The sequence below is a fragment of the Uranotaenia lowii genome, chromosome 3 (genome assembly GCF_029784155.1).
Source record: "Uranotaenia lowii strain MFRU-FL chromosome 3, ASM2978415v1, whole genome shotgun sequence".
In the NCBI taxonomy this organism is placed as follows: domain Eukaryota; kingdom Metazoa; phylum Arthropoda; class Insecta; order Diptera; family Culicidae; genus Uranotaenia; species Uranotaenia lowii.
The window spans coordinates 99,223,131-99,250,331 of NC_073693.1; the positions used below are offsets into that span (position 1 = coordinate 99,223,131).

The 27,201-nt window shown below is 35.6% G+C and overlaps 1 protein-coding gene and 1 long non-coding RNA gene across 5 annotated transcripts in view; one reads left to right on the forward strand and one right to left on the reverse strand.

The window, feature by feature from the left end:
- The window catches only part of LOC129756924 (four and a half LIM domains protein 2), a 495,033-nt gene that overhangs the window by 171,359 nt on the left and 296,473 nt on the right, over window positions 1-27,201 (reverse strand). The gene's annotated exons all lie outside the window — the stretch shown is intronic.
- On the forward strand, window positions 12,011-18,784 carry LOC129756929 (uncharacterized). The gene is made up of 4 exons (XR_008739571.1): window positions 12,011-12,081; window positions 12,553-12,830; window positions 17,096-17,225; window positions 18,398-18,784. It is a non-coding gene; the product is annotated as an uncharacterized LOC129756929 (long non-coding RNA).

Consider the following 27,201-nt stretch of genomic DNA (forward strand, 5'->3'; position numbering starts at 1 on the left):
AAGTTTTTGGTTTATGCAAAACAATCATACATATATGAGCTTCCGTCTTCCCTAACTGCATTCTCAATGGAAGGAGAAAGAAGTCTCAAATAAGCTAATAACCATTTTACGTATCTAAATACTTTCCCATGCCAAAGTTGTTTTCATTTTCTTGATTAGTTCTCGAGTAATGCGAAAGTTTGTAAAGGAGCCCCCCCCCCCTCCTCTCCTTTATATCACCCCACTGGAAGGAGGCAGTAGTACCAAATATTCACAGAAACCTTCCCTGTGCTCAAATACCCTCTCAAGCCAAATTTCGTTCCATATGCTAAGTAAGTTCCCGAGGGATGTAAAAATTATATGGGAGGACCCTCCTCCCTTAAGATTTTCCCACTTGAAGGACGAAGGGTTCTCAAAATATCATAAAAACATTTATCGTAATCAAATATCTTCCCACGCCAAATTGGGTGCCGTTTGCTTGATTATTTATACAGTTATGCTGAAAATGGTAAAGGAGCACCTTCCCTACTTTCTATATCTTTACTAAAAGGAAGGAGGGGTACCAAATATTCATAGAACTATTTATCGTACCCATATACCCTTCCTAGTCAAATTTGGTTTCATTTGCTCGAATAGTTTTCAAGCTATGCTTTAAAAATTTTTTTAAAGGCCCCTACCCTTCTTCCTGTATCTTCAATGGAAGGAGGGAGGGGTCTCAAATAATCATTGAAATATTTTTCGTATCCAAATACCTTTCCATGCCAAATTTGGTTCCAATATCTTGATCAGTTTTCGAGTTATATGAAAAATTGTAAGGTAGCTCCCCCCCCTTCCTATCTCCCCACTTAGAGGAAGGAGGAGTACCTAATATTCATAGGAATATTCCTCGTATCCAAATACCATCCCATGCCAAATTTGAAAGCATTTGCTTGTTTGGCTCTCGGGTTATGCAAAAAAATTGGCTTTTGTTTGGGAGACCCCTCCCCCCTTCATGAGAGAGGGAGGGGTCTCAAACCATAATAGAAACTTTCCCCTGCCTCCAATACACCCACCTGCTAAGTTTCACGCAAATCGGTTAAGTAGTTTCCGAGTCTATAGGGAACAGACAGACAGACAGACAGACAGAAATCCATTTATATATACTAGCTGACCCGGTGTGCTTTGCTACACCTTTCAAAATCGAATGATATTTTCAGAATTTACTCAAATTTTTACTGTTTTGTTAGCATTATTTTAAACCAAATTATAACATAATTCATAAGCAACCGCTATAAAATGAGAGGTGCAGCTGAAGTTTCGGATGGCAATCCAAAAATAACTTAAACTTATATTCTGAATCTTGACCCATAAATTTGTGTTAAAGATCTGATGATTTTAATCTGTTTCTTTAAGCTTCGCCCTAAAAAAGGAGGGTCTCAAATAAATCGTACGCAAATAATCCAACTGATAAAATATAGTTGTTTTTGCTTGATATATTCTGGATTTATGCTAGAAAACTGATAAGAGAGCCCCCCCTGTCCTTCCCTCCCCCCCTGCTGAATGGGAGGAGATCTTAATAATCATACCCATTTTATTCCACGCCATATTTGTTTCCATTTGTTGGCTTCGTTAGCATAAATTGAGAACTAATGCTAACAAAATTGTATTGGGCTAACCTCCCTCCTCCCATATACCTACTCACTGAATAGAGCATGATGTGTCAAATAATCATAGAATCATACCAAAATGATTTTCCATGTTAAGTTTTGTCCATTTCTCTTCTCTTCCCTCCCTTTATTCCCATTTCTATCATCCCACTGCAAGAAAGGAATTGCTTGACATTTAAAAATTTTTAGTATTTAAATACCATCCCATGCCAAATTTGGTTTTTTGCGATGTAATTTCTTGAGTTAAGCATAAATTTGGAAGGAAGTACCATCCCCCTTCCATTCGCCCCATTGAATGGAGGGGTGAGAACTTAATGTTCATAAAAGTATTTTTTGTACTCAAATACTTTTTGATACCAAATTTTATATCATTTGCTCTATTGATTCTCAAGTTATGCAAAAAAATTGTATGGTAGCCCCCCTTTCCACCTTTATATCTTTCCGCTGAAAAAAGGTGGGGCATCAATTTATAATAGAAACATTTCTCGTATCCAAATACCCTCACATGCCAAGTATGATTCAATTTGCTCGATCAGCTCTCCAGTTATACCGAAAATTGTAAGGGATACTTCTTCTCCCCCTTTTCATCCACTGTTTTGAAGGAGTGAGGGAAACCAAATATTCATAGAACCATTTCTCGTACCCAAATATCATTCCATGCCAAATTTGGTTCCATTTGCTGTTTTAGGTCTCGAGTTATGCAATAAAAATTGTATGGAACTTCCCTCCCTCTTTCCTTTCTCCCAGCTGGAAGAAGGAAGGGGTATCAAACAATCATTAGAACATGTCTCCTTTCTAAAAATCCTTCCATGCCAAACTTGATTCCATTTGCTTAATTAGTTTTCCAGTTATGTATAAAATTAAAAAGAGGGCCCCTCCCACCTTTATATTTCTCTACTGGAAAGAGGGAGGGGTCTCAAATAATCATAGAAATATTTTTCGTATCCAAATACCTTCCCATGCCAAATTTCGTTCCATTTGCTTTATAAGTTTTTGAGTTATGTTAAAAAATATGAAATAGGCCCCTCCCCCCTTTCAACTGCAAAGAGGGAGGGGTCTCAAATAATCATTGAAACATTTTTCGTATCAAAATACCTTCCCATGCCAAATTTAGGTCCAATATCTTGATTAGTTTTCTAGTTGTATGAAAAATTGTAAGGTAGCCCCACTTCCCCCTTCCTATCAACCCACTGAGAGGAAGGAGGGGTACCTTATATTCATTGAAATATTCCCCGTTTCCAAATACCACCCCTTGCCAAATTAGATACCATTTGCTTGATTGGTTCTCGAGTCATGCAAAAAATTGTCTTTTGTTTGGGAGGCCCCTCCCCCCCTTCCTGTTAAGGGGAGGGGTCTCAAACCATAATAGGAACCTTCCCCGGCCTCCAATACCCCCACCTGCCAAGTTTCACGTAAATCGGTTCAGTAGTTTCTGAGTCTATAGGGAACAGACAGAAAGACAGACAGACAGAAATTCATTTTTTTATATATATATATATATTTATATATATATATATATATATATATATATATATATATATATATATATATATATATATATATATATATATATATATATATATATATATATATATATATATATATATATATATATATATATATATATATATATATATATATATATATATATATATATATATATATATATATATATATATATATATATATATATATATATATAGATTTAAATTAATTTATTCCTCAAATTAATATTTTCATATTTCCTCTATTCTTTTAATTTTTTTTTTAACTTGGATATTTGAAGAATTGAACATGAGCCTTCCAGATAATAGCTGGGCACGTTACCTTCGTGTCAAAGTCATTAAAAGTTAAACATTCTGATGTTGAATTTGAAAACATATTTTTTTTTGCTTAAAATTTGATATTCAAAAGTATGATTTTTCCTGTCATTTTTCACCATTTATTTCAGCACAAAGCAGCCCTCAGGCAATACCCACTCTTTAACTACAACTCAAAAGATCGATCTTGCAGAGATCGATCCTTTTCCTTCGATTTTTTAGGTGGATCGATCCTGGAACCATTCAGTTGAATCGATCTTGGGAATCGATCTTTTCCAGGAGATCGAACAATCCTATTCTAAAACCAATTTTTTGGTAAGGTGGGTGTGCCTTTTTTTGCTATATTTTGTCAAAGGATTTTCGTTCTGATATGCTGGGGATAAATATTGAAAAATTAGATAACAAATTATTGGTAGGAGTAGTGTAATTAATGTTAATTTATCGAAATCTGATTGGAAGAGGAGGCCAGGGAAACGAAATAAAGAGGAAGCTTCCGGTCGCTTCTCAAGTTCTAGAAATGCGAGTTTTTTTCTAAGACATTACCCAAAAAAAAAGGTCAATAGTCATAAAAATACCGCGAAAAATGTGAAAAAAAAAATGCTAAATCGAGTTAAAATAATGATATAGCAATAAGCATACCTTTTAAAGAAATATTGTAAACATTTTTCAAATGTAAGAAAAATCAGAATGGATATACGATTTAATCAATTTGTGCACTTTTTTGGCAAAACAATATAAAATCTCAAAGATTTGGAAATTCAAGATTTTGTTTCAATTATCAAAGCTCCCGAATATCGCGAGTAATTTTTGACTTTTGAGAAAAAAGTTTTAGAAATTTTATTATTGTTTTCCATTTTTCAAAATTTGGCAATTTTGACGATTTTTTTAAAGAAATTTTAACCCAAATTGAGTATAAGATAATCCTTAGACCATAAATCTAACCGTTTTGCAGTTTTTAACAAAGTTTTGAAACGAATAAAATATTTTAATGCCAAATACATAAAGGCTTGTTTCAGCAATATCAGAAGAATTTATAACATTAACTATTAAAATTTCTAAAAATTGTTGAATTTATTGTTTTAATGCGATATATCTATGAATTTAGTATAAGGTTGCCAGATTGCCCGGTCTTATCGGAAATTTTATACAAAATTTTGGGTTAGTCCCGCCCGGCCCGTTTGCCAGGTTTTCAAAGAAAAATGCCCAGATTTTGCCAGGATTTTACTTTATTTATTTATTTATTTATTTGGCAATTCAAACAAAAAAAGCAAAATATGTTGTAAAAATTTTGAATTTATGCCTCCAAAATGAAATTTGGAACAAGTGTTAATATATTCATGTACGGCCATAAATACGATTTAAAATCTGTCGATAAATTTTAGCGGAAAGAAATTTTATTTCAATTTTATTTTCCTGATTTTTATTAAGTAATTTCTGAGTTCGGACAAATTTGCCCGAAAATTGCCCGGATTTTTTTTTTGTCAATTTCAAAATCAAATGCCAACATTTTGCCAGGTTTTTATATAAAATTGTAAGAATTTCCCGTGCTGAAATAATTCTGGCAACCATGATCTAAAATAACTAGGCAATATCTAAATCTTTGATTGAATCTCAAAAGTTCTACACGCCATATCACTAAAACAAGAGCTCCTCGACAAAATTCACTAGTGTTTTCGAAATACGCCTTGAGAAACATGGTACAGAAGCTAACACCATGGAAAACTTGAGTAAATTTAGTCAAAAATGGCACTTAAGTTCACAACCAGAGTTGTGCAAAATTTCCCAAAATTTATGTCTTAATCTATTTCTCTGTTCACGAACGCTCTAGAAACAAGGCGTATGACTCTAAATTCTCATACTTCTTTTGAAATGTTCACTTATGTACGACATTCAGACTGAGTATTAGATTTTTTCAAAATGCTATCAATCATTAGATAACTTTTTTAAAAAAATCTATTTCTTTAACTTTTAATTGTGTCATTTGTAAATATCAAGACATTTTTACATTTCCAACGAAGCCTTAATTTTTTTGGTTAAATTGTGATATCCTATGAGAAGATTAATCATCGTAAAGGATGTTTGTTACTTAATTTACCGGCCTTTAGGTGAAAAGAGATGACCTTTTCTGTAGAGAAATCTTAAGTTATGAATTTTTTTTATTATACATGGATGGAAGTTAGAAGAAATGAAAAATGGTGAAAATGAGCGGATAGAAATTTATTAGAAGCATTATCATGCTTAACAAAAATTTAATATGTGATGATAATGCTTCTAATAAAAGTCTACCAGTTTATTTTCACCATCATTCATTTCTTCTAGCTTTCTATCAATCTATAATAAAAAAAAATCATAATCTCAAGATGTCCCTGTTAAAAAGGACATCACTTTTCACCGAGAAGGCCAATAAATTAAGTTACACACATTGTGATATCCTTCAAAGAATTTGTTTTTGTTGTACAATATCAGATTTTATTATGGACTTCGTTTTGATAATGTACTAGCTGCATTACAGAATCGAAATGATGAATATTTGTTCAATTTAGAAGAATACTACAAGCTACTACTTTTTCCGCTAGATCGCGCAAAACTTTGAAAGCACAAAATGCATTTTTTTTCTCGTAAGCTTCCCAGGTCTTTCCACAAGATTCAGCTGTTGCCGCCTGGCAGGCGAATAAAATTCCCCAAGTTTGCTCCCTTGGAAGCTCGGACGAAAAATTGAGCAAGCAAACGCAAAGCGCACACTCATTTTTTTGCAGATTTCCCGAATCCGAACCGAACGATTGTTGTTGCTTGTTGGGTATTTATTTACTTTTTTTTTCTGCTTCATTCATTCAATGCGTTCGATACTACTATTCATTCATAGCTACTTTTCATTCATTTTTTTTCTATGTATTACATGTAGAAAAACTCAAGAAAAATTTAAGTGTAGTATAAAGGAAAAAAAATGATACTATCATAACAAAAATTTAAAATATGCTATTTTTGATCAATATTTTTTGTAAAACGACTGCCATATTGATATTATAATTTTTTGTTTAAAATTCCATCGAATAATTCCGCATTATTTTAAAACTTCATAAGAAGAATTGTTTTTTTCCTTTTTAAAGAAGGAAAATGAAAAATATTTAATGACATGTTGGAAGTAAATAAAAAATTTGGTTATTGAAAGTGTCTTCGTTGAATTATAAACAGTTTGAAAATCGATCACTGAAATTGTATTGTTTTTGGTAATCAGTAGATAGAAATTTATAAGGTTTTTCTGTAGAATTGTAGAAAGATGTCTATAGATAGTTTTTTTTCTACAGACTTAAACTTTGATATTAAAACATGAAATCTAAACCGTTTCATATAATAAAATTACACAAAAAAAAAGTTAAAACTTGAAAGTTTATCTAAATTTTTTGAATTGGGAACAGATTCTTCAATGAAAACAACTTTGCATTTTCAACCCCTTATGAGCAAAACTCTGTCTCCTTGCCTAACTAATGGGTGAAAATCGGTCAACACTTTGAGGAAATGGTCAGGAAAAGGAAAATAAACACAGACATTTCGATGTCAAGCGAGGAAAAGTTGTGTAACTTAAGAAGGGAGGAAATTTGATTTTCCTCCCATCATTTTCCCTCTTTTCGCACAGTCGTTTTTCATTGGACTTTTTTTTCACTTCAAACTGCCATGTCTAGGCGTCAGTCACATGTGGCTTCCTACAGCAGAAACCACACCAAAAGTTAATTGGATGTCCGGTTCGGGGTTTCGCTAGTTTTTTTTTTCTTGTTGCTTTCTTCAACTGGTTGACATATTATGAGCTCATTTATGGATCTTTGAGGAGGACAGGGAAAGGGAGAATGCTGATGTTTGCTTATGGGACAAGATCAACAAACTGACGGATTGAGCGACAGTTGAATTGGGAAATTGAACAAACTTTAAGTTGAAGCAGTTTTGATATGAACATTACATTTAAATTTTTTTTAAATCACAAAAATACTAATTTTCAGTATTTATACTTCTAATTTTGTTTCATATTTTGAATTGAAGCTGCATTTCCACCAAAACAATTTATTCGATTGAATGTTTAAATGCACGCTCATAGAGAAATCAGCTGCTATTTCATAACGTATAAAAACAAGAAACCGCGTTAATTGTACCACGTGCCTGTGAATGTCGACCTACACGACGCTGAAAATAACCAGGGATGGTCTGTTTGTGTCCTTCTGTTGAATAATTATTTTAATTACTTCGGCGTCTATTTGCGCTACCATTCCCAAGATTGAACAATAAAATCAGAGAATCATTTTTTTTAACTTTTTTCGCAGTGTTTATAAAATCTAATCAACTTACTTTAAAATCGAATGAAGCATAATGTTTTGCAATGTGTGTTAAATAATTGAGATATGATTTTACCCATTATTTCCATTTAAAAAAAAATAACTTGAATATGAAAAACTCGATACATTAAACATAGCTTAACATGAGCTTGCCAGATTGACCGGTTTTATCCGGATCTGCCCGGATATTTCAAACAACATTTGTGAAAAGTCCGATCCAGTTCGGTTGCCTGGATTTCGATGAAAAAAGCCCAGATTAAAAAAAAAATTATTTGGTCAAAACGAATTTTTTAGCAAGTTTAAAAAAAATATCATGAAAGGTTTTTGGGAAGCCTAAAATACGATTAAAAATCTTCTGGAGTGTTTTGATGAATACATTTTTTTTCAAATTTTTTCATTGGATTTTTGTCGAGTAACTCCTCGGTTTTGACCAAATTTGTCCGGAAATTATCAGGAGTTTTGGTCGACAATTTAGAAATCAAATGCCGGGATTTTGCCAGGTTTTTATAAAAAAAATAGCACGGGTCTGTCCAGCCCGGATACGTGCTAAAAAAATCCGGTTACCTCTCTTACTTGGTCTTTCACAGATATAATTTAGACTGCTTAATCCTGTTCCTTAAATGTTTCAATAAGTTTCACGAAGAATCTCTAGCATTTTGCACAACAATCAGAGCAGAATGATTTTTTTTTTAATTCTCCAATTTTCATTTTTTTTTCTTCTGCTATTCATGTAAAGCATTGCGTAAATTTGTATCTAAAAATTATTTACAGACTTTTAATCTTCGAACTTAACTTTATTCTTAGATAGTGAAGTTTTTAAACCTCAAATTACTGAAACTTTTCCATTTTTTCCCGTTCCAGAAGTCGTTTGTTAAAAGTCTGAGAGGCATCCCTAAATAAGCAGAATCTGCACCATCCAAGATTCAATGGAAAAACATGTAAATTAAGGGCTTAAAAAGTTTATTCCCGATTCCAAAGAACAATTTGAGTTCAATTATCTTTGTTCTTACATTGAAACTCGATTGACACAACAACAGTGACTCATTTTTCAATTTTAACCCTCATTCATCCCAGAAATTTTTACCCGTTACAGTTCCTGAAGTGTAATTTTTACACTCCTGACAAAAATCGCCATATTTCTATGTTTCTCAACCGATTTTTACAACATTTATAGTTTTGGAAACTTCTTAATGCAACTCAAAAATGTTTTTCAATTAATATTCAGCAAAAACATTTCACTTTTCCGTTATTCAAAGTCTTAGAAAAAAAACGAAAAGTAATGCTTTGGAAAAAGATTGTACATAGATCAGCTACGAAATACTCGAACAACTCTTAACTTAGTGTTTAAGAAAGCTGAAGTTGGAAATATTCGTTGCGCACAAGGATATATATTTTTTGTAAAATTTATTCTGATCAACACCACAAAAAAAGAAAAAAAGTAGAGTAAAAATCGTACTTTTCAATCGACGAAGTGTCAAAGTTGTTAATTTTCGCATCTTTAGGTGGTAACACACAATTATTGACGACTTTTCAAAGATAGCGGTTTTTTGAACCAGAAGAGAGATTTCACACCGATTCTAGTGATGTTATTACATAAGCGCTGCATATTTGTGTGCAGCGTATAGATTCTAACTTCAATTTGCTTGGACACAAAATGATTTTTTTTTATTGAGCATTTCGTAGCTGAACTACAGTCTCTTTCCGAAACATGTTTCTTTGGTTTTTTTAGACTTTGAATAACGAAAAACTGAAATGTGTAGCTGAATATTGTCTGCAAAACATTAGAGTTCTTTCAAGAAGTTATCAAAACTATAAATGTTGTAAAAATCGGTTGAGAAACAAGCGATATATAGCGGTTTTAATCGAGGAGTGTCAAATTGACACTCAAGGTTAGGTTAGGGAGTTTTTTGCCTGGGCTTTCAGGGTGCGTCCATTAAATAAGTAATGATTTCAAGAATTCATTGAAGGTCCCCGAAGATTTTTTTTAACTGGAGGCACTCGAATAAGTTACTAGCCGTCAAACTTCCAATATTGTCAGATTGAATTCAAGAGCAGATTAGGGATAAACAAAAAAAAATATATATATATATTTGTGTCAAAATATAAGTGAATACTATTTACTGCAATATTTTTTTATCAGGAGAATGTTCCCTCTCCCTGTAGAAATTTTTCCTATGCGAAGATTAAATTTACGTTCTGAAAGACATTAAATAAAATAGCTGAAGACAGCTCCTTGATTTGGTTTTACCCTGCAATGCAAAGGAATGCCGTTTCAGATCATTTCAGGTCGAAGACAAAGTTTCCAAAAAAGTACCAAGGCAGGCAATAGAAAGATGTGGAGAAAGTTTAACTTATTTGTTACTTTAATTTATCGGCCTTATCGGTGAAAAGTGATGTCCTTTGTAGTAGAGACATCTAAGATAATGAAATTTTTATGGATGGATAGAACGGTAGATGAAATGAAAGATGGTGAAAATGAGCGGGTAGAATTTATTCAGAAGCATTATCATCATGTATCTGTAAGAACCGTCTTACCACTTCCGCCGGCGTCTCAGAGACTCCTTTTTTTTAGGACCTCAGGGCGGCACGCTTATCCAAATACAAATCGCAGGGAATATCAGTTTGCATGGAAAGAAAAAACTCCCAAAACATATGCGCTTCTCAATCCAATATATTAGCTTTAGTTACACTGCTTTGACCTCCCACTTTCTTAAAATTAATCTGACCTGGTGGGCTTCCTGACCCTTCACTGGAGACGACTCACTTCTGCATCCGGTGTGGTCGGCGGGCCTCAGTAACGGGGTTAAAGACCTTTATTGTGGCCTTCCTGGTGGTGATGAGACCAGAAACCGGCGTTATATCCGTGTGGCTGATTCCGAGGTGAACACTCCCACGGCTTGCGATGGCGGCAGCTAGCGCTGGCAACGGTTCGCGATGGCGGCGATGCCGCAAGGGACGATGCTACTCGCACAGGCTTTCGGGGCTTTTAGCCAAAACCAAAGGGGTCCTGATGTCCTCACTTCTGACTCACTCTTTACAACTCTTCTTTTTATTTTTGGAGCAACGTGGTTGGAATTGGTTGTCCAAATTTTGATGTGCGCGACTTGATGGTTTTTGGAAGAGTGGAAGAGGATCAGCCAGTGTAATTTGACCGGCCCTTGAACTCCTTGTTCGGGTCATTGCCCCCCGCCTTGCTGCTCAGCTAAAAGGCTTCGTCGACGTCGCTAGTACAGCGTCGCTACCAACAGTCAGCTACCCATAGGTCCGGTTAGTGGCCATCTGGTGGTCAAGTTCCTAAGCTAGGTCGGTTGTTGTGTCTGACAGTAGATGGCTAGGTCTTGTGGCGGCTGAATTTGGGAGAAAACTTAACACACAAATGACACTCACTGCGATATAACTATACAAATAAACAAATTTTACATTTAACGCGAACAATCAATGAAACTTCATTGGAAGTGTCATCTGGCGCTTACACTCTCCCCCGGCTAGGGGAAAAAAAATATTTGCTAAGTAACTACGAATAACTACGAAGAAAATATTTTTTTTCGCAAACCGCAACATATTACGTCTGAGAATACGCTAACAACGAATACCATGCTGAACCTTTCCTTCCCCATTTAAAATCCGCTCGGTAAATTTACGACCTATTTACGGTAGCTCTTGGAACATTCATTAACGATGTACTAGGCAAAGGTGTCTGAATAGGAGTGAAGCACGCGTAAGTACGCTTAATATTGATTTTGGAGTATCGGGGTCATAAGGCTTCAGCGTCGTAAAACGACTCCGCTCTGTTTAAAACTAGGTTTTACTGGCCATCAACGTTACTCGAACTCCGGCCTCCAGCGATTAAATTCCACAAAGGGAAACCTCCCACAATACCGCTATACCCACTAGAAAGCTTTAAAAGTGCAATTCCAAAATAAATCTAATCTAATTCAACATAATAAAAAAATACACATTCCAATTAGTTTTACAAATTCCAATATCATTAAGTTTTGGTTTTTTTTTTCCACAAATTCAAATGAGTTAATACAAATACAATACAAATTCCAAAGAAAATATAACTATTTATTTAAACTATATTCATTGCATAACTATTTACATTTAAGTACGGTCAGGAATGGTCATTGAACAGAGCTTGTGAAATATTTCAAGTCGAATTTTTCGAATATACGGGCGAACCCCGGGCGAAATTTTGATCTGTCAAACTTTATTTGTGTGCGTGTTGGATTGAATTTTTCAGATGCTGTTCGAGGAAAAGGCAGAAAAAGTTAACCATGGCGGGTCGATTCCATGTGGAGTGCTTAATTGGAGGTAAGTTCTTCATATTATTAAGTGTTTCCGCTTCAAAAAAACCCCTTACTAAGTTCGGAAAATACTCTCGCTAGCCACGTCGATCTTTGGATTTGGCCTGAAGATAATTTTCTGCCTGTAAGCTTAACATCTTAACAGTAGTGTTCGCGTTACATCTTCTGATTTGGAATCAATGCTTACTGCTGATTGTGACGTCGGATTAACATATTTTTGTGGGTTTTTTTTTTTGTAGAGTGGATTGTAGGACTTCTTCCAAATTTGGTGGTATTTTTGATTACGTCATTGTTTCCTTGACCTACTACTTTTCATTTGACCTTGACCTAGAAAAGAATTTGTTTTGAACTTGCATGCAAGTTTTCGCTTGTATGTACTGACCTACCTTTTTTTTCTAAACTAGCTTATTGCCTAACAAATTAAAATTTTACTTAATAAATACATATAATAAACCTAACTTAACTATTTTTCTTACAGAATTACGAAATATGACGAAAAAAACAAAAGGACGTAGTACGCTAATGATCATCCACTCTAAGATTTCGACGAAGTGCTGTAGTGTAGGATTTAGATGTCTCCTTTTTCGCCGTTGGGTGCAATCAGCTTCTTCGAGGACGACAGCTACAAATTCCATTCTAAAGGATACATGGCTCAACAGGAAGAAAACGGGTTTTAAAACCCTTAGCTCCGGAAAAATGCCGAGCCTGTTGAGGATTCCTCCTTCATCGTGCTGGGATGATTGATTGTCGAAAACGGTAACGCATTATGCTTTATTATTTAAATTACTTTTAGTTATTGAATAGAAGAGCTGATCAATTCTCCACTGTTTCTTTTCTTCTATTCGTTTTAACCAAATTTGTTTCAATTTTCATTCGTTCCTTCTTAGTGGCCTTCTTAGTAGTCTGAAGAAAATCGAATCAATTTTTAAAGCTTGAAAAACAAATTATCTCTGGCTTCAGGTAAAGCGTGATAAAGACTGTTTAAATTTTTTTTTGGCTTGATTTTTTTTAAATTCTTATATGTACTGAGGGTGAACTTCAATTTATTTGTTTTTTTTTGTGTGCTATTTCACTCAATATGTGAATATAAAAAAAAACATATTGACTCGCAAAAACTCACTCAACTTAGACAAAGTTTTTGAATGTTATGGATGGCCTTTTTGCTAACCGTTTCTCAAGCGGGGAAACATACGAAACGAATTAAATTTCAATGAGAAAAATTCTTCTTCACAACTTAGAATTTTCGTGTTGGTTTCAATTTTCGAGAGATTAAATTACAATCAGATTGCAACGAAAAGGTGTCTATTTCAGTTTTTTTTTCTTGTTAGGCTTTGAGGTCGGCTGCTGAAAATACGCCTAGTGATTTTCCTCCCATGTCAGCTACCTCGTAGGAACTCGTGCCTTTCTTGCCAATTATGATACAGGGACTATATTGTGGGCCTATTTTGGCATTAAAGTTATTGGCAGCGGATGATTGCCGGAACGCTCTTTTATAAACTCGTTGTCCAATGGTAAACGATGGTGAATACCTTTTATGGCGGAGGTCGTGACGCTTTTTGTTGTCTTCATAAGATTTTTTTAGATGATCACGTACTATCTCCCCTATCTTTTTGCTAACTCCTCTCCACCTCTCCATTCTTTCTGCGTCCGATTCTTCTACCTGTAGCTCCAACTTGTGATCCGAACCTCTGGATATAATGTTGTGACCGAAAACAATCGAGTGAGGAGTAAATTTAGTTGAAGCATGGATCGTGTTGTTTAGTACGAACTCTATCTCCGATATTTTCGAATCCCAAAGCTTTTGGTCCTGCTTTACGTAAGATCTTATCATACTATTGATTGTGCGGTTCAATCTTTCGGCGGGGTTTGCTTGGCTCCTGTGTCTTGCATTTGCCCAATGCTGAACTTCGTATCGGGTCAACAAGGCTTGGAATTCTTTGGAAAGAAAAGAACTCGCATTATCCGAGATAATGATTTGGGGAGTCGCGAAGCGTCTAAACCACAACTCTTCCAGAGTTTTACATAAACTCGTACTCGAAATCTTTCTCACAGGAACAAGCAGGCAATACTTTGAAAAGATATCCATGATAACCAACAAATGAGCATTACCATACTTGCTCCGTGGCAAGGATTGAATATAGTCTATGCAAATCAACTGGAAGGGTCGGGTAGCAATTCTTTGCTTCCCCATTTCAGGTACGCTCGAGATAGTGGAGTGCTTATTTTCCTTGCAAGCCTCGCACTTCGCGATATAGTTTTTTATATCGCTACTCATGCGGGGCCAGTAATATCGCCGCTTTATTTTTTCAATACACTTGTCGAATCCGATGTGTAGATTGTGATCGTGTTCTTGGCGTAGGATTTCGCTTCGCGCGGAAGCCGGAACACAATGTTTCCATTCGAACCTGTAGTCCATTGTGTCCGCCTTAGATGCTACAAATTTGAGCAAATTTCCATCCACGATTCTAAAGTCCACATACTTCTCCGGATCGGCCTCAACGGCCAACAAGAGTTTACTAGGCCACCCGTCCTCGGACTTAGTGTCCAGAGTTTCAATTGAACGGGATAACGCATCGGGTACTATATTGTCTTTCCCCTTTCGATGCCGGATGTCCATGTCAAATTGCTGTAAAGTGATACTCCATCTACTAAGACGGGAGGATGATCGCCACTTTGCTCGCATAATAAAAGTTAGAGCAGCCGAATCAGTAACTAAAGTAAATTTAGATCCCTCTACGTATCCCCTAAACTTTTCTATGCTGCGAAGTGCAGCCAAACCTTCCTTCTCAGCAGCGTGGTACCGCAATTCAGCCCCTTTCAATTTCTCAGAGAAGAACGCTATGACCTTCTCCTCCCCTTCATGCGTCTGAGTCAGGACACCGGCTATCGCGTTATCACTGGCGTCCGTTTGGATCACAAAAGGAAAGGCGAAGTTGGGGTTAGCCATAACCGGAGCCGAAATAAGCCGTTCTTTTATGGCTTGAAAGGATAATTCTGCTGCCTCGTTCCACTGCACCCTCTTTGGCTTGTTTTTGAGCAAGTCCGTGAGCGGTGCAACTATACTGCTAAAGTTTTCGATGAACCTACGGTAGTAATTCACCATACCGAGGAATCGTCTTAGCTGTCTAACTGATTTTGGTACCTGATATCCGATGATCGCCTGAATGCGATCAGGATTAGGCCGCAAACCGTCCTTTGAAAGAATGTATCCGAGATACGGTAACTCTTGGCAGCAGAATTTCGACTTTTGAAGGTTAATTGAAAGGTTGGCTTTCCCCAAACGCTCCGCCAATTCCTTCAGTTTCGCGATGTGATCCTCGAACGTCAGTGTGGCTACGACAATATCGTCTAAGTAGACAAATATTGCCGGTTCTAACGCACCATGACCTAGCACCCGGTCCATACATTTGCTGAGCGTGGCCGGACTTCCAACCAGCCCCATAGGACAGGATTTATATTGGAATAACCCCCGGCCAGGAACAGAAAATGCAGTATACTTCCGTGACTTTGGATTCAAGGGAATCTGCAGAAACGCTTGTGATAGATCGATGGTGGTTAGAAACTTCACCGGCCCCAGATGACTTAGGATCCGGTCCTGGTGTGGCAAAGGATACGCATCACGTTTGGATCTTTCGTTCAATTTGCGAGCATCTAGGCACAACCGTACTTCAGATGTATCTCGTTTCGCCACCGGAATGATAGGCAATGCCCAATCAGATTCCGATGGTTCAACAATATCATCTAGAATCAAGTTGTCTAGAGCTCGCTGAACCTTTGCGTGGATATGTGGACTCCAGGGATAAGGGTTTTTTCTAATTGGGTCTAGATTTTCGCATTCATCTTTTAGATTAATGACATGTTCAATGACGTGTGTTTTTGTAAGCTTCCCAGGTGCCGCAACTATGAAGAGTTTCTTGACCTCTTCAAGCTGCTGTATTTGCTCAGAGGTCAACTTATCTTCCTGGTCCGTTTCACTGGGAATCTCGTCATCGAGTATGTCCAATGGTTGGTTCGGAATATTTGGACTTATTCCGAATTTCAACCAAAAGTCATACCCCAGCACACACCTACGTTGCAGTTTTGGTGCGAATAAAACAGATAAAATTCTAGTAGAGCCGTTAAATGTAATAGGTACATCCGCACATCCAACTACTTCCAAGCTATCCCCAGATGCCGTCTGCAAATTTACAGACGTCGGTAACAAATTGAGATCTAAAGATTTTATTATTTTATTTGCCCCAACTCCCAATACAGTTCTAGCTGCTCCGCTGTCCAATAATCCGATCAACTCAATCCCCATCAGCTGGATTTTTACAAACGGTCTGGCATCTCCACTAAGCTGGACAAGCAAAGGTGAAATCTCGTCAACTTCCGTAGCAGCCTCCATTTGAGAGTAACCCAACTGATGTAAAATTGCAGTTAGACCAGAAACCGAATGAGCCTGAGGACTTTCGAGATCCTTCAGCGGACTACCCTGCCTCACTGAGTAGTCTTTTGTAAGTTTTTTGACTCGCAGAAGGGACATTCAGAGGTAGCAAACCCTGGGAAGCCACAAGACCAGCAAAAAAAATTCCTATCCTTGGGACAGTTGTGGAAATTGTGCCCATGTTCATGGCAATTGAAGCAAACACCCGGTTTTATAGGGATGTATGCCCTTACAATTCTCTGTAACGCGTTTGTCCCAGAAGGACCTGGTTTGGGATTGGGATCTTCATTTTGGTTACAAAGATTCGAAAAGCCCTGCTGTTGCGGTTTCTGGTAATAATTATTACCACCTCCTACTTTTTGTAAATCATTTTTTTGATCCGACGATCTATTATTTTGTTCGTTTTTATACTTTGGCTTGAACGAGCGGTTTTGGTACTCCTTCTGACGATTTTGTTGACGTTTATCCCCCCATCGGTCGTTTTCTTGAAGTTCTTCGACACGAGCCGGAAGTCTTCCTTGAAACCGTTCATTCTTTTGAACGTACGTATGTCCATTGATGGCGTCAAATTTCTTACCAAACTCTCTCATTTTAGGTATGGTGTCTATATTGGCAGCTAACATGGCGATCTTACAATCATCTCTGGTGTTACGGAAGAGAGCGTCAAATTTCCGGCCGTCATCCCACTGATACGACATGCTCCTGAAAATTCGCACCATATCCAGGTAATAATCTTGAAAAGTTTCGCGAGTACCTTGTCTCCGTGCATGCAACATTCTTTCATATTGAAAATCTATGTCAACGGGCAGAAATTCATTCTTAAGTTCACGCACTAGATTTTCCCAAGTTCGCAACTCGTTGTTTTCATTGACCTCCATGAACCACGAGCGTGCTTTTCGTGTGAATAAATAGTGCGCGGAGGCAAAAAGTTCGGCTTTGGAATAGCCTTCAGATCTCGCGTTGAATTCTACTTCTTTAAGGAATTCGTTTAATTTACGACCGTTATCCATCCCGTCGTAGCGCAAAGTCCACTTGTGGATAGGCAGATGACTTTCACGTTTTACGTGAACGTCAACCTCCTCCCCCGCCTGCACTGCGTCTACGTGGGTGGATTTCGGTCTGAAATTATTCTCAAAGCTCTCCAAAGAACTGCACCTTTCTTTGAGCCAATCGCAAAAATCTTGATTTATCGGACTTTTTCCCGGTTGCAATTTTATGTTTGCGGTTTCCTTTGTATTAACTCGCGTACTGTTCGTTTCTTTGATATGCAAATTTTTCTCGATAGGTTTAGGTGCGTTCGATATTTCTAACGCTTCTATCCGCTGTAACAGTTGGCTAACCACTACTTTAAGCCTTTCGTTTTCAGATGCCAACCGAATCATTGTTTCATCCCTTGGTTCATTCGTAGTGAAGTATTCATTCTGTTCTAGCTCTTCTTCTAATTCGTGTTCAATCTCCTCTCCTTCATTTTCTCCACCCTTATCATTCTGTTCCGTTTGCTGGTAATTTTGTACATCTGGTATATTTCCAATTTCTCTATCAATTTCTTTTTCTAACTCCTTCTGAAAACTTTCATTTACTAGACTAAGTTCAGTTTGACGGATTTCTGCGATTGGTGAAACTATTGAGTAAAATTTCACTAGCAGCCTCATGCACTCAACTGCGATCATCGTCAGCAGATTCAAATTTTCGCTGCTTATAATGTGAGGTTTCAGGCGTTCCATACGGAAAAAAATATGTATCAGACGTGTTTTAAAAATTTGGTCTGGAACTTTTTTTGCTTTAGTCCCTTCCAGAACATCTTTTATTTGTTTTAAATTATCATTACACCAATTAAGTTCATCAGTTTCTGATTCCCAACATGACGAATAATGTGTTTCATTTTTTTCCATTTCAGATTTGAGTAGCCCTCGCAAAAATCGTTCCCGCCTGGAACGCGATTCATTAGGTATGAATGCGTTTCGAACATGCAACTCATGATGCAGTTCTTCATCCGTCAGGTGACCGGTGTTTAAGCAAGAATATAATCTTTTTAACTGAGGTAAATCCATTTTTTTTAAAATTTCCTAATATATAAATGCGAACTAGAAAAGAAAATAGCAACTAATGGTTTTAATTATAGTTAGCAAAGCTTAGATTAATTTGATTAAAATTACGACGGCAAAACAAGTACACTATAAAAAAAATTAAAATGTTACTTATTTATATTAAATCAACTCAACAAGGCCAAATGAAATGTGGACGAGAACAAACGTTAAATATAAAGCTACAAATAAATATTTAAAAAAAACTAGCTAATTTTTGGTAAAGAAATTTGTTTTTTTTTATGGTGTACAGCTGGAAATAAAATTGCACAATAAATGTTCTCCAATAACCACATGAACCAAAGATAATTAATAAGCTCTAGTATAGATATTATTTGAACAAGCTCTAATAAATATGAGGTTGATTTTGCTGGACTTTTAATTCAAAATTTCACAAACTGCCCATGACCCAAATATAATTTTGGGAACGACCGATATAAAGATTACAGAATGTGTTTACGCAAATCAAAAACTTTTAAGCTATCTTGTGCTCCAAACTTCTTCAGACCTCAGAACCCCTCTATTGTAAAATGAATGTTTCAAAAGCAGTGTAAGTATGAGGTAAATTGCCAGAAATAATAGCAAAAATTAACTTGAGAAGGCTTGGATGTTTTCCCAGAGACGTACGCAAGATGCTAGTTACCCTCTGCAATATGCTACGGTAAGACTAAAGAACGTTGGGCGCCAAATATGTAAGAACCGTCTTACCACTTCCGCCGGCGTCTCAGAGACTCCTTTTTTTTAGGACCTCAGGGCGGCACGCTTATCCAAATACAAATCGCAGGGAATATCAGTTTGCATGGAAAGAAAAAACTCCCAAAACATATGCGCTTCTCAATCCAATATATTAGCTTTAGTTACACTGCTTTGACCTCCCACTTTCTTAAAATTAATCTGACCTGGTGGGCTTCCTGACCCTTCACTGGAGACGACTCACTTCTGCATCCGGTGTGGTCGGCGGGCCTCAGTAACGGGGTTAAAGACCTTTATTGTGGCCTTCCTGGTGGTGATGAGACCAGAAACCGGCGTTATATCCGTGTGGCTGATTCCGAGGTGAACACTCCCACGGCTTGCGATGGCGGCAGCTAGCGCTGGCAACGGTTCGCGATGGCGGCGATGCCGCAAGGGACGATGCTACTCGCACAGGCTTTCGGGGCTTTTAGCCAAAACCAAAGGGGTCCTGATGTCCTCACTTCTGACTCACTCTTTACAACTCTTCTTTTTATTTTTGGAGCAACGTGGTTGGAATTGGTTGTCCAAATTTTGATGTGCGCGACTTGATGGTTTTTGGAAGAGTGGAAGAGGATCAGCCAGTGTAATTTGACCGGCCCTTGAACTCCTTGTTCGGGTCATTGCCCCCCGCCTTGCTGCTCAGCTAAAAGGCTTCGTCGACGTCGCTAGTACAGCGTCGCTACCAACAGTCAGCTACCCATAGGTCCGGTTAGTGGCCATCTGGTGGTCAAGTTCCTAAGCTAGGTCGGTTGTTGTGTCTGACAGTAGATGGCTAGGTCTTGTGGCGGCTGAATTTGGGAGAAAACTTAACACACAAATGACACTCACTGCGATATAACTATACAAATAAACAAATTTTACATTTAACGCGAACAATCAATGAAACTTCATTGGAAGTGTCATCTGGCGCTTACATATCAAATTTGTGTTCCTCACGGGCCAACTACTATGAAGTGGTAGATACATATGAGGGCCTTGGAGTAAAAGGGGTATAATTGCATAAAAGCTTATTTCGAGAAAACACGCTTTTAAATTTATGTGTTTGGTCATTTTTCATATATTTTTCGAGAATTTGTATTTTTCTATTGAATGTAAAAGTATGTTAAAAAAATTTTAGAAGGCCAAAAAATCATCAAATATAGTTTGAAATGTGAAGAATCGTATCGTATGGCATCATTCACTCAATATCGACCTTTTTGTCACTTATACCCCTTTGGCTCTGAGAGATTCATATAGAGTTGCATCTACCACCACACATTAGTAGGCTAAGCGTGGTTCGCCTCACAAGTGGAAAAACTTGCAGTGAAAACGAACAAAAACATGATATGTGATCGCTCAGATAAGCTCCATTTAACTACCACTTCATAGTAGTTTACCCGTGAGGAACACAAATTTGATATGTGATGATAATGCTTCTCAATAAATTCTACCCGCTCATTTTCACCATCTTTCATTTCATCTATAAATATTTCATAACCATAGATGTCTCTACTAAAAAGGACATCACTTTTCACCGATAAGGCCGATAAGTTAAAGTAACAAACATAAATTACGGTGATTCATAAAGTTTAACTTATTCTTTAGAAAACTACGAGATGTGGTAAATTAAACTACATCGTGACGTGGATTCACTTGTTCGTACTTTTTTGCACTGCTGTCTTATGTATTAAATTTTAAATAGTTTGTTTGTGATTCAAGTGCAGTATTTTAATGTTTTCTGTGCTGTGAAAGTGGAGTTTCATCGAAAAAATCCTCGAAGACCATTTTCTCCTCCCAATCGATTTAATGAAGACGGCTCAACGACTTCGGAAGAAATAAAAAAAAAATGGCACACGGGATAATGCATGAATGCTGAAAGTTTTAGAAAGTTTCAAGTCTACTATACAAGATCCTATCGGCTTTCCTGAAATTTTGGCGACATGGCACTAGCGCCAACTATTGGTTAACGGGTTGGGGTTCAATCTCTAGTTTAAACACTTTTCACTTATCTAAATACACTCGTGCGCCAATGCAATTTGCATTACCGTAAACAATATAAACACAATCATGGTGTGAGTGAAGTGACGTTTGATATTCAATGTTTTAGTGAGAGAAGGTGCTTTCACTCAAAGCTTAAACCAAATAAGCTTAGCTAGCTTAGCTTGGCTTAGTTGACTACTCATATCCACCTTAAATCATTGAACTTGAAGTGCTTAGATATGATCATTCTTTTAAAACTTCAGATAGCATATTTGATTAGACTTTGCTCAATTGACGCACATCAAATTCCATGATCGCTGGCCTGGCGTGGATAAACAGAACAAGTTCTACCTCGCCAATGGTTGCTACTCCATGATTGATCGAGGCCATCAGCTTTGTGCAAGAGCCAAAAGAATGGTGCTTGAGACTAGCAGTTCATTCATAATGCACAAAACTCATGCTCTCCCTTTGAAAATAATGAATAACGGCGCCGGCCACGTCTTAGTAGTTAATGAGGAATGAAGGAAGGATTGTTAGTGGGATACTTCATAGGATCAAATAATAACTTTTTGTCACTTTATATTCCAAAGATTAATTTTGAAAAATTCATAAACAATGGTAAGTTAATATCACCAACTGTAGAAACCGTCTATACGTCTGCCAATCTGTATTCAAATATCCATGGAAAGGGATTGGTTGGTAGGGAAAAGCTTATAGATCAGGATCCATTTTGGTTAATGGTACGATCGAGTTTTCCTACACCTCTTATGCTCCTAGATTTTTCTTAAGGATACTCCCATGTCTAACTTTGAGGCAGTGAAAAAAGTTTAATATTAAAGTAAAAACTTGTTTTCCTAATTCATGTTGCTGATACACTAATGTGTTTTCAAAAACGATCCTTTAGATTCAAGATGCTCCTATTAAACTTCGAAGAATATTTATGAGAAAATGTTTATATTATTAAAGTTTTGTTGGTGGGTAAAGTGTTTCTCCTTTTTGTTCCTTCTAATTTTTAATTTGTTATGTAGGTTGTGAAAACTGCACAAAAAAAAACGAAAAACAAAACCATAAATTTGATCAAAATATTAAACAAATGATAATAAGTCGAAACTATAAAAATGATCAACAGTGCAAAAAAAATGAAGAAATGAACAAAAAATAATTTGCAAGTAGGTTTAGAAATGACCAAAAAATTTCAAAAATCAAGAAAGACTTGAATCACAAAACAGTTGTAGCTAAGCTGTTAAAATGAGGTCCTTTTATATTTGTCACTAAAGTTCCCAAACGAAGTCATTTTAGTCCCCAAGTATTCCACAAGTCAAATGGAGTTTTTTTTGCCAATGCTGCCATTCAAACCGATAGTAGGCAATTCCAAAATACATTTTTTTAAATCTAAAAACAAACAAAATGGAGTAAAATAACCACATAGCCATAATTTTGATTTCGAGCCATTTAGCCATGATTATTATAATATAATTTTTGAATTTTTTTTTAAATGTGATACTGATCATTGGCAAGAACAAGGAAAAAATATTAATTGAGGCTGAAACTGGTTTCTTGAGGAATATTTTATATCAGCACAACATTTGTTATGGCATTTTTTTTTTGTTAAATTCAACATTTTAGTAATAAAGTAGAAGATATTAGTTTCACGATTTGCTTTGCCAATTCTGTGGATCATCGTGAATAGTAAACGCCTGTTACATGACGTCCAGCAGGTCGATGTATTAAATAAGTATTCGGTGAATTTAATTTGAAGTTAAAACGGTTTGTTTCAAACACTGTTCTTGTTTAATTATACTTCTTAATAACAATCCCATTCTTCAGGCGAGGTAGAGTTTTGGTATGTCAAGTTTAGAGTTTTTATAAAAAAAAATTTAATTGAATTGCAAATCGAAACTTACAATTAGAAATAAGTTTAAATTCGTAAACGTCACATAGAGTCGTAAAATAATTTGTCTCAATCCTAGGGTGATTTAAGACCTAATTCCACCGGAGGCGAGGCAAATTTGTGACTTTCATGTTGCTGTTTTAAACACGTTTAAAGATCAAGAAAATTCTCGATACTACGGTGAAAATTTTACTTGGAAAAATTTCCATGGGGAGTGGTTAAGCCCCTATTCCCCTCCCCCCCTCAACTGTTTGCACGGCCTTGATTAAAAACGAATCAATACTGTTCGCCCCACTGTAATTCTAAAAGTTTCTTGCTCCAATCGTACTATTAGGAAATTTATTGTTTACGAGAAGCGCATTTTTCAGAGATAGAGTTAAACTTCTTGAAATAAGGCAAATTTGTATAAATATTATCAAACATGAGGCCATGCAAAGATACTGGTTTTTCCATGGAATGTTTGAAAAATTTTATGAACAAAGAGTTTAACTGTTTAGTTCTAATTTTATATTTACAATAAATATTTGATTTTTATAAACAAACGCACACATATAGGATCTCAGTAAAACTTCATGTTTCTTTGAAGAGATCTAAATTGTACTTAAGACTAAATAGTACATCTTTCAAGGATATAATGGCTAGCATCTTACTAATGCCAAAACCACCAGCCAACATGCCGTGACCAAGATTCGATCTCATGACCTCTGTCTCGGAAGACTTCAACGCTATCCTCTAGGCTACAGTCGGTGGCAGTTGTGTTTGAATGTTTTTTGGGACTTTGTCCTTCATTTTATTTAGTTTCCACGAATGTGATTGGAATTGATTTAGATAAGCTCTGCACAGAGCCGTGCGAAGGACCCGTCCAGGGGGGAGAGGGGGCTGGTTTGGGGGATGGGTGTTTTAAAAATTTAAATTTAGATAGCAAATAATAACAATACCAAAAATGCACAATAAATAAAAAAATTTGTTTCTTAAACTATTTTCATACTTATGACCATAACACAGACTTGAGTAAATAATGAATTTTACTGTAACGATTTAAAATGAATCAGGATCAATTATTCAAAATAATACTTTTTTTTCTGAAAGTCATTAATAAATTGTTCAAATAGATGTTCCTAATTCTGGTTAAGAAAATTGCTTGAAGATAAATTCTAAGCCGTCTAGTTTAAAAATTTGAAATCAACATAAGTGAAACACTAAAAAACGAATACGAATAAAAATTTCAATAAAACAGGAATTTTTATCTTCGGACATAAAAATGAAACCAGATTAAAAAAGAAATTAAATCTTAATTCCAAAATTTCTTTCAGAACGTATCATAAATAAAGCATAAATTTAAACAAAAATCATTTACTCACGATTTGAAATTTAAATTCTCGATCAGGAAAAAATATCCGTTTTGAATTTAAGAGAACTGCTTCAAAGCACATACCTAGTAGCTAACTCAATTCCATTTGATAAAACGACGAATATATTAAATTTTTAACGAGACTAAGCACAATCAGTTATGTCAGTTGAATTGATTGATTTTTAATGTCAAAAGACATAGCCCTATTCAACAGCTAATAACTTTTCGCGTAATGAGATACGAAGTTAAGGTGTTCGACAAAGTTATTCATCAAAAAAAATTCTTAAAGAATGAATAAATTGGCACAAAACCTATTACACTAGTTTACAAAATTTAAAAAAAATCGTGAACTTGATTGACTGACCAATATTTTTAATGTTAAATCGGGCGCTGAATTCGAAAATGAAATTCAAAAAAATCTCAGTAGAACCGTTTTCGAGTTATGCTCCAAATATGAAATTTTGGAAAAATAAAAAAAGTTCTTGTACTTAGATTAAAATATCTCGGACGGCATAACAGTAATTTGAAATTTCTCTTCTTCACATTGAAGGTGAATAAATTTTCTATCGTCATTTGAACACTGTTTTTGCTTATGATCAACAGTATTGTTGATATTAGTGACTTTATGATAGAAAAAATTATAAAAAACGCATTGTTTTAGAGAAATTTTTTTTCAGCGAAAGTTTTAGACTCGATGGTAACATTTAAAAAATCTGATTTTCTTTTGCGCTTGGATGTCAATTCAAAACAAAGATTTCAAGTGGTTATTTATCAAAATCGGTTGAAAGTTGAAGAAGTTATGGCTACTTTACCATAACAGTATTTTTTTGTAGTTTTTCATAATTTAACGAACCGCAGTACACTTATCATAGTATATGAAGAATGAAACATGATAAATCTCTCTCGCTCCAAGTCAAAATTATTTATTAGATTACCAAAAGGTCACATGCCAAATTTCAGAAAGATCTGGCCATAGGGAGGGGTTGCCTGAGTCTCAAACGTGAATAAAATTTTAAGGTATTTTGCCCGGGAGGAACGAAAAATATTGGTTTTTCATCAATAACTTTTTTCATCACTAGCCGATTGTTTTTGATGGTTAATTTTCTTAAAGCTCAAGTTGAGACAAATATTTCACCCGAAGACTGCAACACGATTGGACTTGAAGGGAAAAAGTTATTGCAGTTCAAAGGTCGCAAATTTTGTCGAACACTCAATGAGTACTTTTTACGCATTGCGTTTTATACGAGAATTTTCGACAAAAATACAATCTTGGAACCACAATAACTTTCCTGTTTCAAACCCAATTGAGTTACAGTCTTTGGGTGAAATATTTGTCTCAACTTAGGCTTTGAGAAAATCAACCATCAAAAACAATCGGCTTGTGATGAAAAAAATTATTGATGAAAAACCAATATTTTTCGTTCCTCCCGGGAAAAATACCTTAAAATTTTATTCATGTTTGAGACTCAAGCAACCCCTCCCTATGGTCAGATCTTCCTGAAATTTGGCATGTGACCTTTTGGTAAGCTAATAAATAATGTTGACTTGGAGCGAGAGAGATTTATCATGTTTCATTCTTCATATACCATGATAAGTGTACTGCGGTTCGTTAAATTATGAAAAACTACAAAAAAATACTGTTATGGTAAAGTAGTTATAACTTCTTGAATTTTCAACCGATTTTGATAAATAACCACTTGAAATCTTTGTTTTAAATTGACATTCAAGAGTAAAAGAAAATCAGATTTTTTAAATGTTACCATCGAGTCTAAAACTTTCACTGAAACAAAATTTTCTCTAAAAAAATGCGTTTTTTATAATTTTTTCTATCATAAAGTCACTAATATCAAAGATACTGTTGATCGAACGCAAAAACAGTGTTCAGACGATCGATAGAAAATTTATTCACCTTAAATATGCAGAAGAGAAATTTTAAATTACTGTTATACCGTCCGAGATATTTTAATCTAAGTACAAGAACTTTTTTTATTTTTCTAAAAATTCATATTTGGAGCATAACTCAAAAAAGGTTCTACTGAGATTTTTTTGAATTTCATTTTTGGATTCAGCGCCCGATTTTACATTAAAAATGACCTTCAGTTTACTAAGTTCAAAAATGCTGTAAACTAGTGTTACCATGATCGGCTCCACAGAAGAAACAAAAATGATGTTAATTTTTTGAACAAAATACTCAATTTGTTCATACAAATTTGAAAGTTCAAATTTACTCATGTAAAATTTTCGCAAAAAATCATGAGTTTTATCAAAAACGAAACTTTCAAGGCCCAGGGTTTTATTAATTTTGAAATGACCCCAAATCGACTCAGTCAAAAAATGCAGAACAATCCTTTTTTCTGTAAAATAAAAACAATGTGGAATGTATCTAAATAAATCATGTTGCCATCTCTATATCGGGTTTGGTAAAGAACGAATCTGAGCAATTATCCGAAATGTATCTAACTAATGTAGGAAGATAAAATTATTGCTGTTAATCAAGTTAAAATATTCAATGGACATTTTGCTTGTAGTTTTAGACACAAAAAAGTTTTGAATTTTGTTTGAAAGAATTTTTTCTCAGGTATTTTCATTCAACCACATTTTTAAGTGTGTCGATGACTCATTGCCACTGGTAATGTTAGAACAACTTTGTCTTCATTTCGCCCAACTTCCCCCTCCACATCCTT